Below are 11,301 nucleotides of genomic sequence, written 5' to 3'. Positions count from 1 at the left end.
CCATAGTTTTTAGCAAGTTTTAGCTCATGAAGTTGATCTGGTATAATGGAATATGCAGAGACTGGGACACTTAGTTCTTGTTTTTTAACACTGGTGTATCCACCACTTTTGTAGTTTGCTAGCATTCCATGGTGCAGGACAACACCCAGCTTTCCCTCAGCACACTCCAGCAAACAATTAGAATTTCTTGCCCATCAGATGCCAGCTCAGATTGGGCAGACAGGTTATGGGCATGCAGGGATGTTAAATGCACCTGGGATCATTGTCTCAAAATAAGGCATGCAAATAAACCCTCTTCCTTCTCCCAAACTGTCAATTTCCACAAAAACTATGGACCAAAACACTGCCAGAGATGAGCAAGTAAAGCATATCCACAGTCATGTTCTAATATCAGGAATATTCCCAAGCATTCCTTAATTCATTTTTATAAGTGCTAATAAAGTGTCTGCCAGCCATATGAGATTCCAGAGTTTTGATAATAAAGTCATTTGCATAAAATAACATGTCCAAGTGCTCAAAAGTAGATTTGGGATCCAAGCTTTTTCAGCTTCTGATCAAAGCCCCTGACTACTTAGATACTCAGCAAATGAGGGCTGCCTGTAGTTGTCTTCAAATAGTTGCTTTTTCTAAATTAAAAGTCGTGAATCCCTGTAAGAGGGCAACAGCTTCTTCTAGCCCAGAAAAAGGCCAGCCCTAAAAACTCCAGAACTGATCCAGCCACTCGACTGGGGCATTTTCCTAAAGTTTTGGTGCCTGAAGATTCTTTCCATAACCATGGGGGTCATGCAGCCAATGCAGGACACAAATCTCCACCTAGAGAGGGTGGAAGGGAGCCCAGAGTGACCAATTTCCTCAGCTGACATCTCAGTTAACTATTAAAACTTAGGTGCAATGATTCTTTCTTTTGTGGATCTGGGTCACAGGAAAAAAGCAACACTATGTACAAATTCAAACAAATCAGGATCAAAGTTGTTTATTGATTGTTTAACAGCACATAATTAACAAGCAATAAGTAAATTCTTCATCTCACATAAATATCAGCAACACAGAAGATTAAACACAAACCTAGGCCAATTCCAACAAAATATTGATGGCTCTCCATCAATTTCTAAACAGTGAGAAAGTCCCCTGGGATCACATCTGTACATTAAACAGAAAAATAGATGCTGTATGAACAAGATTCTCATTTGGGATCTCGGTCTTGTATTGTTTATATATTTGGGCCATGACAAAATGGCAAGAAATTACTCATTACTATTTTCAGTGAAAAAACTGAGTGAAGAAAATCAAGGTCTTTGATAATTTTATTGATGTTTTTACCTGTGTAATAAAAGATGATTTATTTTCCTGAGTAAAATGTAAAAATTGATAAATTATGGATAAATAGATATATATATATAGATAATTAAAGAGAAATAAATATAGTGAGATTTCATTTTAGATCCACACTTTATTATTTTTGCAATTTCCAGACAATTCTTGCCATGAATAACTAGGTGGTCTTCTTATATTATTTTAAGAAAAACAATTAGTACTTCCAGTTCTTATTTTAAATTTAATTTGGACATGTATGCATATGATACATAAATAGGAGAGTCCCATTCAGAGGATGCAATCCATATCCTCGCCAAGAAAACACAAGCAAATCAAAGAAACAAAAACACCAACCAAACAAAAAGCCTAAAACAACCAACCACAACAACCAAAAAACACTGAAAAAAAATCCCTAAACAAAATACCCCCAAGCAACTATAGAATCTTTCTTCAAATATGTGAACAAGTGTGAATTTGAGGTACAACATAAAGTAGATGGTATTGCTGGAGGAAAAGAAATAAGCAATAAACAGGTAGAACCAGAATATCAGAAGTGACTGCTAGGCAACAGTACTGTCTTCTTTCAAGTGCCCAAAGTCCCTGTCAGTTTAAAAGAAAATAAATGAAACAAGTACAAACCCTAAACGACTTCACCCTGCTCCAGTTCCTCAGGCAAAACCAGAAAAATGTCAGCACCAAAGAAGATGAACCCTCACTCATGACCAGGAGGTTTTCAAGCCAGAAGGCAGAAAGGGATCCCTTTGTGGTTGGAGAAGCAGAATAAATCTCACATGCTTCAGCCTTGAGAGCTTTGAGTTGGTTATTTCTATATTCAAGAGGCTTTAAACACACAGAAAACCCCAAGCTTTGTTTGTCCTGATTTTGTTTCTGTTTGAAACTGAAGATGAAACCAGTTTAATTAATCTACGCAGTCGGTTTTATTGGTTTTGTGATTTGTTTAGCAGAACCACGGGTAGTTATACATTATTTGGGACTAAAATTTATCTTCAAGTCTCCAATAAATAAGATTTTTCTACTTCTTATACCCAAAATACTAAAGGGAGGGGGCTTTTATTACAATTATTATTATGCATGCCGCAGATGAGAAACCAGCTAAAACGGTAGTCTCCAAAGGCCAAAACATGCTGAAATTAAGAGCAGTGAAATCTCAGTGATGCTCTGAGCTACAAACTCAGCCCCTTTGCCCTGCAGAGGGCACAGATTCTTTTTTTTACATCTTGTAGCACAGAGTAGTCATCACCAGAGTGCTCCCCTTTCACCAGTGGATATGACTGGCAATAATTCATCATAAAGTAGGTATGATGTTGAATTTGGAACTAGCACGCAAACATTTACTGTATTAATTTAGTGTATTAATTAGGGTATGTTCAAGTAGCCACTCATTCCCTTTAAAAGCAAGTACCTAGTTAAAAACATCCATTAAGGAAGGCAGCCTGGAGATTCTCAGTTTTGGGCAGATTTTTCCTGTGAAAGTTAAGCAGGAATCGTAAGAAACCTCCCATGCTCCCTGCTTTTCTTGTTCATACAATATGCATTTGAGAGGCTGTTACCCTGAGTTTTAAAAGTGCTAAGTTTTCTTTTATAGTTATTTTGAAAGTTTTAAAGTTCTTATAAAACTTGTTTAGCCTTCTGACAAGGTTTACATATTTCTACTGGAGTTCTCACAAACTGTTCATGTAAATAATGATTGTTTCACATTCTTCTTTGTGGGAGGAGAGAATTAATAGACTGTTAGTTTGACCAATATAGTTGGAGAGGTGGTAATTCCGTCCTCCAATTCACGGTCATCTTTAGAATTCTATAAATACCAGATGTTCAAATAAAACTTTCTCTTTTTCTCCTTTGAACTGTGCACTCATTTCATGTCCAATAGTGACAAGAGGCAATGGAAAATGTCATGTCTACCACAGATAGCTGAGTGTCAGAGCTTAACTATGAGTTTTAAATATTTTTATTCATTCATCCCTCATTAATTGTATCCCAAGATATCAAGTGAGCCTATGATTTAGGTGAACATACAGGGGCAGTTTAGGCCCCTGAATAATCATTGGAGAGGCTGGACAATTACTGTACTTTTTGTTTTCTGAAATTTGCTGGTATAAACAGATAATTTTCCATTTCCAGAAATAGCAGCCATTCCCAGAACCAGCTCAGGTTGTTCACCTGCATTTCTGCCTGTAGGCAGGGAAGGTTGGCAAATGCTGGACATGCACAGGGACCTTGTGAGGAGGAATTTGCCAGTTCCTCCATTTGCCAAATGGAAACCCAACTGGAACAACAAATGCCTAAGAGCAAAAGGAAAAGCAGCCAGAATTTCCCTGCTGACTCTTCATTCCTCTGAATCATGACAAAACTGAATTTTCATGGGGTTAAAAGCCTTTTATTTGCTGGGGTTTAACAGGCTTGTCACTACCAGATCATTCAGGCTGCACACAGATTTTTAACTGCAGAGGTACACATCTCAAAATCTGCTGCTGGAGAATTATTGTTTTAGGCAAGAGATCAGTGAAAGGTTTGAGATGGTTTGCCTGGTGGTAGCTGTAATTATACCAACAGGACCAGAGTGATTCATTCCCATGGCAGCAAACCAGACCCACTTAAGGCTGCAGGGAATCTAAAGGTCATCCAAATTTAAATTAATTAGTTTATGAGGGCTGACACTTTTTTGTGGCTTCCCTGAATTGTTAGGAGGGTTTACTTTCCTGGTTTTGCCTTTTTTTTTTTTTTTTTATTGTGGGATTTTGGTTTATATTTATTTGATGGCTTGTTGGAGGCTTTTTGGGTTTGTTTTGTTTAAGGTTTTTTTCATTCCAGATGTACCCTTCCTCTGTATTGTACCTGGGTTTTCCCTTTCACTAGGAAGAAAAAGGCTACATTTGAGTGTCCTTATCTATCTGCAGATGCAATTTATCTTCCATTCCCAAAAGCCCTAAATAGAGGTATAGCGTTGAAAATTTCTTTCTCATACATCTTGGTAATCAAGGTACTTGTATATTTCTTGACAAGGTGATTCCAGGTGTCACATACATGTGGGGGATATAATTCTTCTTTTTTTCATGGACTTCTGATTATTCAGAAAGGAGAAGTAATCAGTGTTTTGCATTTCTTCCAGATGGGAATCTGAAGAAATAAAATTACTTTAATAAGGGGTGAGGAATTGGGCAATTCCCATATGAAAATCATGATTTCTGTCTAAATGACACTGCATTGTATGACACCTCTGTCCCCAGTGTAGAAAATAAGTTATGATAAATTATCTTTAAACACTTAACTTTTGCATTACTGAAGGTGGATGTGAAAGCCATGTACAATAAGCCAAGGAAGCAAATAGATTTTCAACCTGGCTCCATAGAAGCCCAGAATTATTTAAAGAAGTGTGGATGTGGCTCTTGGGGTCATGGTTTAGTGATGATCTTTGCAGTGCTGGCAAAATGGTTGGACCTGGAAACCTCCGAAGACTTTTACAACCTAAATATTTCTATAATTTTATGAGATAACATTGTTGAGAGATTACAATCAGGCAATAAGAAACACTGCTGGGCAGCTCTAACTAAAGGCTACTGGTTACTGCCCCTGAAATTGAGAATGAAAATTTCTGCAGAAAGAACTTTCTCAATAGTTGTCATTTTTATTTTGTTCAGTTTGATAGGAGTCAGCTCTTAACTAGTTTTCTGGAAAGAAGCAGTATAAAAAGGCTACTACTTTAATTCTGTTGGGCCAAAATCTTTGGCATATGTGCTTACATTTTAATGAGGGGAATATTCTCCCCCCAGAAATCACTATGCCAAAGCATTAACATTGTTAATGCAGCTGCCTTCACTCAAAGCCAGTATTTTTACAGTGCATTTAAAGCCAATGTTAATACAGTTCCCTTCATTTTTCAGTCACAAAATGCAACCCCAGAAGATGAACGTGTCCTTCCCTGCCCCTGTCAAAGCATGAAAGGAGACCTCTCACCAGAAGGTTTCTCACTGAGGACCCTCCCTCCTGAGAACTCACCTCTTCATCAAACCTCCCTGAGAAAGCCAACATCCAGTGCAATTAAAATAAAACCTCTTGCTTCCCCCTCACACTCTAATCTGTTATGGCACTAAGAGGATTTAAGGAGTTGTGAAGTAAATGGATTTTTATACACTCACTGGAACAGCTCTAGCTGATTTTCAAATGTAATGTGATCTTTGTTTTTAGTATTTCAGGGAAATGTAAAGAGGGAACTTCTTCACTAATTTCAATCTCACAATAATAGAAATATTATCCAATAATCAATATTGTTTTTATTAGATTAACCTTCATTGGCTACTGTTGTACTTAATATTTGAATGTGCAGATAGTTTCAAATCTTTCTTTTTATTTAGGGAGAAGCCTTTACTTTTCTTCTTTGTACTCGTGGCTATTGACCTAGCCCCTGAATAAAATCATTCCACTTCCAGTGTTATGACACATCAACTAAGAAATGGAAAAAAAGGTGAAAAAATAAATTACAGGGTTTTTGGTTCTAAAGCTAAATATTTCATTAATGCTTTCCCCTCTCTGTAGAGGATGTTGCACCATTTAGATCAATTAAGTGGAGGTTTTGAAGGATATTACAGCTGCAGTTGCCCTATCACAATAGAGGTTGATGCCACTGATGTTGTGAGTGTACATTTGTCAGTGTGCAGCCACCTGTTAAAATAGCTTTTTAAAGCATTCTGAATTGCATCAGTTTCTTTATTATTATAAGGAGTTCTGCCTTATACAGATTATCTCCAAATAAAAATAATTAAAATTTTCTGCACATCTCTGAGGGCACAGTTAATCTGTTAACCTCCAAACAGCTTTTTTCTCATGTAAGTCCATTTTCTATTTGCTCTGTGACAAGCACTGAGAACAGCCTGTTTCAGGTACTTTTGGTCTTCACCTCTGCTTTGAAAGCAGGAAATCAAATGTAAGTACCAGGAGTAAGAAAAGCCACACTCCAGGGGTCACAGTGATAAGGTTTTCCCATAGAGAAAGCAAACAGGTAGATAATTACCTGACTATTCTCAAGTAGCTGAAATGTGCTCTGAACGGGGAAGTATTTCTGCAGGAAGCAATCTCAGCATGGTTTTACTGTTGTAATAAGCAAACTGTACAATATACACAGTACAATGAGATAGAAAAACAAAGTGATTGAATACAATCTTTTAAATTCAAAAGATTAGGATTTGTTTCTGCATGTGGTCCACTTGTAATATCAGCAATTCTGCTTGGCTCTTACAGAGCTTTTTTCAGCAAAATGTCTCAAAGACCATTATAAAAAGGTGTGATATCCCTTTCTGTAAAATTGAAATAAGAGTTGTACGAGGGTACTCATCAGTCACTTTGATCAGGCAATAATAAAAACCACCTCCTGAAAATTGTCAGTGTTCTTGCCCATTTGCCAAAGCTGCTTCTCTCTATTACCTCTTCAGAAACCAGCCAGGGGCTACTTCATTGAAATAACTGTAATTGCACCTCTGAAGCACAGAGTGTGTAGAACTCATGGCCTCCTATCCTTAAAAGCAGAACCCTTGTGCTATGCACACCCACATGTCCCAAAGAACAACGGGACTGAGAACATCCCAACAGAGTTTCCCTTAAATAATGACTAGCAAGTATAGATTTGGGTGCATACTTAAGAAGCAAAAATTGATTCTACCCTATAAACCAAATATCTCCATAATTTCTGTCCTATGTTCTTTAGTTAACTCCCCTTTAAGCAAACTATTTACTTTACTGTAAGAGAATTGGATTGCTGAAAGATCACAAGAAAAACAGACTGCATTTTTTTGTGAAGTTAAATATCCACAGTATTGCTTGGCTGGATGACTCCATTCTTCTAAAAACCAAAGCACACATTGAGAGCAAAGCCAATCAATTAGAGATACCAACCAGAAAACCTTTCTAATCAGAAGTGAAGCCTTGCATTTCTCTCTCAGCATTTAGGAGATTACTCCACAACACTCTCACTCAAACTGTATTCATCTCCTCTCATATCTGATGAGTTTATGTATGCAACAAGGAGGGAACAGATGATGTGGGATGTGCAGGGCTTTCAGAATGAATGGTTCAGAAATTCTGCTGCATGGAAATTAGGTAAAAGCTTTTTCTCTGGAGAGGTCAGGAAATCTGCAATATGGGATGAAAGGGGAGGTGGATTTTATTTCATTATACAAATTCATGGCTCTCTTCTTCATCAGATTTCATCATCTTCCTCAAGGAAAAAAAAAACAAAGTAGAAGGCAAACAAAAAGATGGACAGAACAGTAATGTGCCATTAAAAAAATATATAATATATATAAAAATCTGTTGCATTTGCCTGATACATAAAATGTGAGCTCTTATACCTGACTTCTTATCCCTTGGCTGAGCTACACTACCAGTTTCTCTCAGCAGGTACCAGGTCTGTGTGTGTGTTTGCAAGGTTTTTTATTCACTTATGGCTCTCTGGAAATAACAGGCCTTCATGGAAGTACTTCATAGAACAGCAGGATACCCCTCCATGTATCTTACAGAAATTCATGCTGGTTTCTGTGTTGTTTCTAGGAAAAGAAGCACAGATAATAATGTAAACTGAAAAGGTACATTTCAGGGGAAGGACTGCTACCAGCAGTGCAAAAATTCTGTTACTTTGGTGGCACTGCAGAAAAATGCATTCAGTATTTTTGGGTGAACCCTGACGACAGAGTTGAACTTTTTTTTATTATTATTCAAAGCTGCACTGCAGAGAGTTGTTGGGTTCAAAAAAGGCAAAGCTGTCATTTGCCACGGAAATAGGAATTTGTGGACTGTCATGACTTGCAGAAAGAGCTCGAGAGATGCAATCCATGGGAAGTGAGGAGAGTTCCTTGCTTTTGATAGGAAACCAAATAGCACCTGCTGGAAAATGCCTTCAGTGTCAGTGGGAAGGGAGATCTGTGACAACCCCTAAATTTCACTGAAATGCTGAATTTAGCAATACTGCTAAATTCTGGTCAGAGCTCCTTTCTGCCTGCCATAGGGTAATAAATAATTTAGTTTTGTCACAGAATAGTGTGTTTATGTGCAAGCAATAAGGACATTCTGCTTGGATGAGGGAGCCTTCCGTTTAAGTTTTAGATCTAATGACCAGCTGTGGGCTCTGTAAAAGGCATGTCCCTCACAACCTTCAAAAATTACTGTAGTCATAGTGATTGATGAAGAATTCATTGATTTTATGAGATTTTAATTACTTAAGAGATTAGTTCCTGTAGTGACATTTTATACATTGAACTCCAGATAGTAAATTTCAAATGTACCTTTGTACAAACGAAATAGTTTCACCCCTGAAATTGTTGATGTCTACAGATTGTAACACTTGGTCAGAGGTTTTTCCTTGAACTGTAGCCTGGAAAAAGGTTTCTAAGCTATATTGGCAGAGTGTAAAATGATTTCACTACCTCACTGTAGTGTTGTCCATTATTTCTTCTACATATAAACCTGTCAGCAAGGGAGAGACACATGCATTGTTCCTCATTTTCAATCACCTCCTCTAGAGGCTGGTGACTGGGGCATATTCTTGTTTTCTCCTAACATCCAGAGCCTATTTACTGACTTACGGAGATAAACAAAGATGAGTAAAATTTCATTTCTTTGGGAAAACAATTATAGTTTAATTTAATATTACAAGCTTTATTATCTGACACGAGTCTTAGGATTTCCATCCTTAAAATTCAGCAAAAGATCATAAACTTTCAGATTAATTGCTAGATGCAAAGTATATAGTCCAAGTCAGCATGTAACCTATAGCTTATATAAAGATCAGCAATGACTCAATTGTATCATCCTATGGAACAGCTCTCATGTTTTTGCCAAACACTTACACAAAAACCCCAAAGAAAGACAGGAATATTTCAGTCTTTTTCCTATGACTCTCAATAATTTAAATCTAATTATCAGTCTATTTACTAGAATTACTTATGGCTGACCAGAGCTATAGTGAATCATTCATCTCCAAGGAACTGCAGCTCAGTTTCTGCACTTCTCAGTGTTTCTAGAAGTGTGGGAACTGGAAAAAACAGAAACTTCCAGAGAAACTGAAGGGTTTGATCTGCAGCATTGGCTTGGATTGATGTAGAAATGCAATACACAGACATTAAGCAGAAAAAGAATAAACTTGTGTTTCTATAGTTGTTAGTAAGAATATGCTTTAAGTAAGTGAGAAACTGTATTGGGTAAGATGGTGAAGGGTTTATAGTATAGTAATGTGATTGTATAGAGTAAATTAAGAGTTTAAAAGTTGTAACAGAAGCATATGTGTGCAAGTGAGACAGAAGCCATTGGATAACATATCTGCAGTGCAGCAGAAGTAAGTAAAGGTGAAAGGTTAGAAAAGTAAAATAAACCCTGTGGCATCTGTCTATTGGTATAGGAAGTTCTATATTGCCATGTAATGAAGAAACTTGTGACTACTTTGAGCTATGGCCGACTGCTTGCTCCTCTAAAATCTTACAGCCTCTGAGACTGATGTTTATCTGAGCAATAAATCGTTCTTAGCTTGAAAATAGTCCCATCCCTTCATTTCTAGTGGTGACAGTGACACAGCAGCTTTCCTGCCCTCTGTCAGTGCATTGATCCCTCTTGGCTGGCTGCAGTCCCAAGCTTAGAGCACACTCGTGAGCAACAAGCAAAGAGTGAAATTCTTCCTCTCTGACAGAGAACCTGTGTTTCTGTTGAGTGGCTTGGGAGGTTTTTTTGTTTGGTTGGTTGGTTTTTGTTTGTTTTTGGTGTTTTGCTTTGGTTTTGTTTGTTTATTTGTTTTTGGTTTTTTGGTTTTGGTTTTTGTTTTTGTTTTGGTTTTGTGTTTTGTTTTTGTTTTTGTTTTTGTTTTGTTTGTTTGTTTGTTTATTTGTTTTTGGTTTTAAAATAAACCTGTGCCCAGGTAACAACATAGCCCTGGCTTAACTGTGTGGCTCCAGCTACAACACATGGTGCAGACAGATGATGGTGGGAGAGCTGGGTATGAGACTTCTACACTTCCCTGCCTCCCCTGACTAAATCCAGGTATTTTTAGAGCAGTGCCAGGATATTTGCATAAATCTGATAGTGAACAGGAAGGCAGCTCTGGCTCCAGAGAGTTGGCAGGCTGCTCTGCCTTTGGCTCAGGCCATTTAGGAGTCAGGCAGCTGAGACACCAGCTGTGTCTTCTCTGTGAACCTTCTGTAGATTCTGCTGGAGTGACATGGAAAAAGAAAGTCTGAAGATGATAAATAGGGATGGTTTTGTTGCCAAGAGCTGGTTAAAGGGAGCATCTGTTGTGAGGGACAAAAGCTGTAGAGGATAACTTGTACTTACGGTCTTTATTTCAATACCTGGAGACATTAGTGAGCCTAATATAACTTTTATGAGGGGGGATTGACCCAGAGTCCTTGGGTTCTTTTCAATTCCCACTTCACAGGCTACTCCTGGTGGCCATGGGTAGAAAAAGACTGAGGTCCCAATCCCTGCTAAGAAGAGATGCATTTTACATGAAAGCACAACTGGGAACAATCACATAAAGAGCATTTGGAAGTGGAGCTGAAGCCTCCCTGTCCTCCCAGAGGACATCCCCAGTTTTTCTGTTGGAGCTGCCATTGTTTTCATCTTCTCTTTCCAGTCCAGTGAATTCTGAATTCTTTCTCTGCACACTGCAAGGTTTTTCATCTGGCACTGTTGAGGCATCCTGCCCTCCCTCCCAGCAGCCTTGAATCTGTTGGCTGACCTGCTTGTCAAAACCACAAGGAGTGGGGAGTTAAGTCCTGCTAAGCAGAGACAACTGAGCTCAGATCTTCCAAACTTCTGCTGGCTGCTGATCTGCTGCCACGTCCTCGCTGTGCCAGTGAGTTTGCCCTGGAAAAGCAGCCACTGCTACATTTTCTGGGGCACACAGGAAGCAATAAACACATTTTTTCTTACAAGAGTTGTGACATGGGTTTCCTTGGGCTACTCAGGAGGTAGAAATCCTGCTTTGGA

Source organism: Taeniopygia guttata, chromosome 4 (assembly GCF_048771995.1).
Source record: "Taeniopygia guttata chromosome 4, bTaeGut7.mat, whole genome shotgun sequence".
Classification (NCBI taxonomy): domain Eukaryota; kingdom Metazoa; phylum Chordata; class Aves; order Passeriformes; family Estrildidae; genus Taeniopygia; species Taeniopygia guttata.
Note: the sequence above shows the minus strand (reverse complement) of the source record.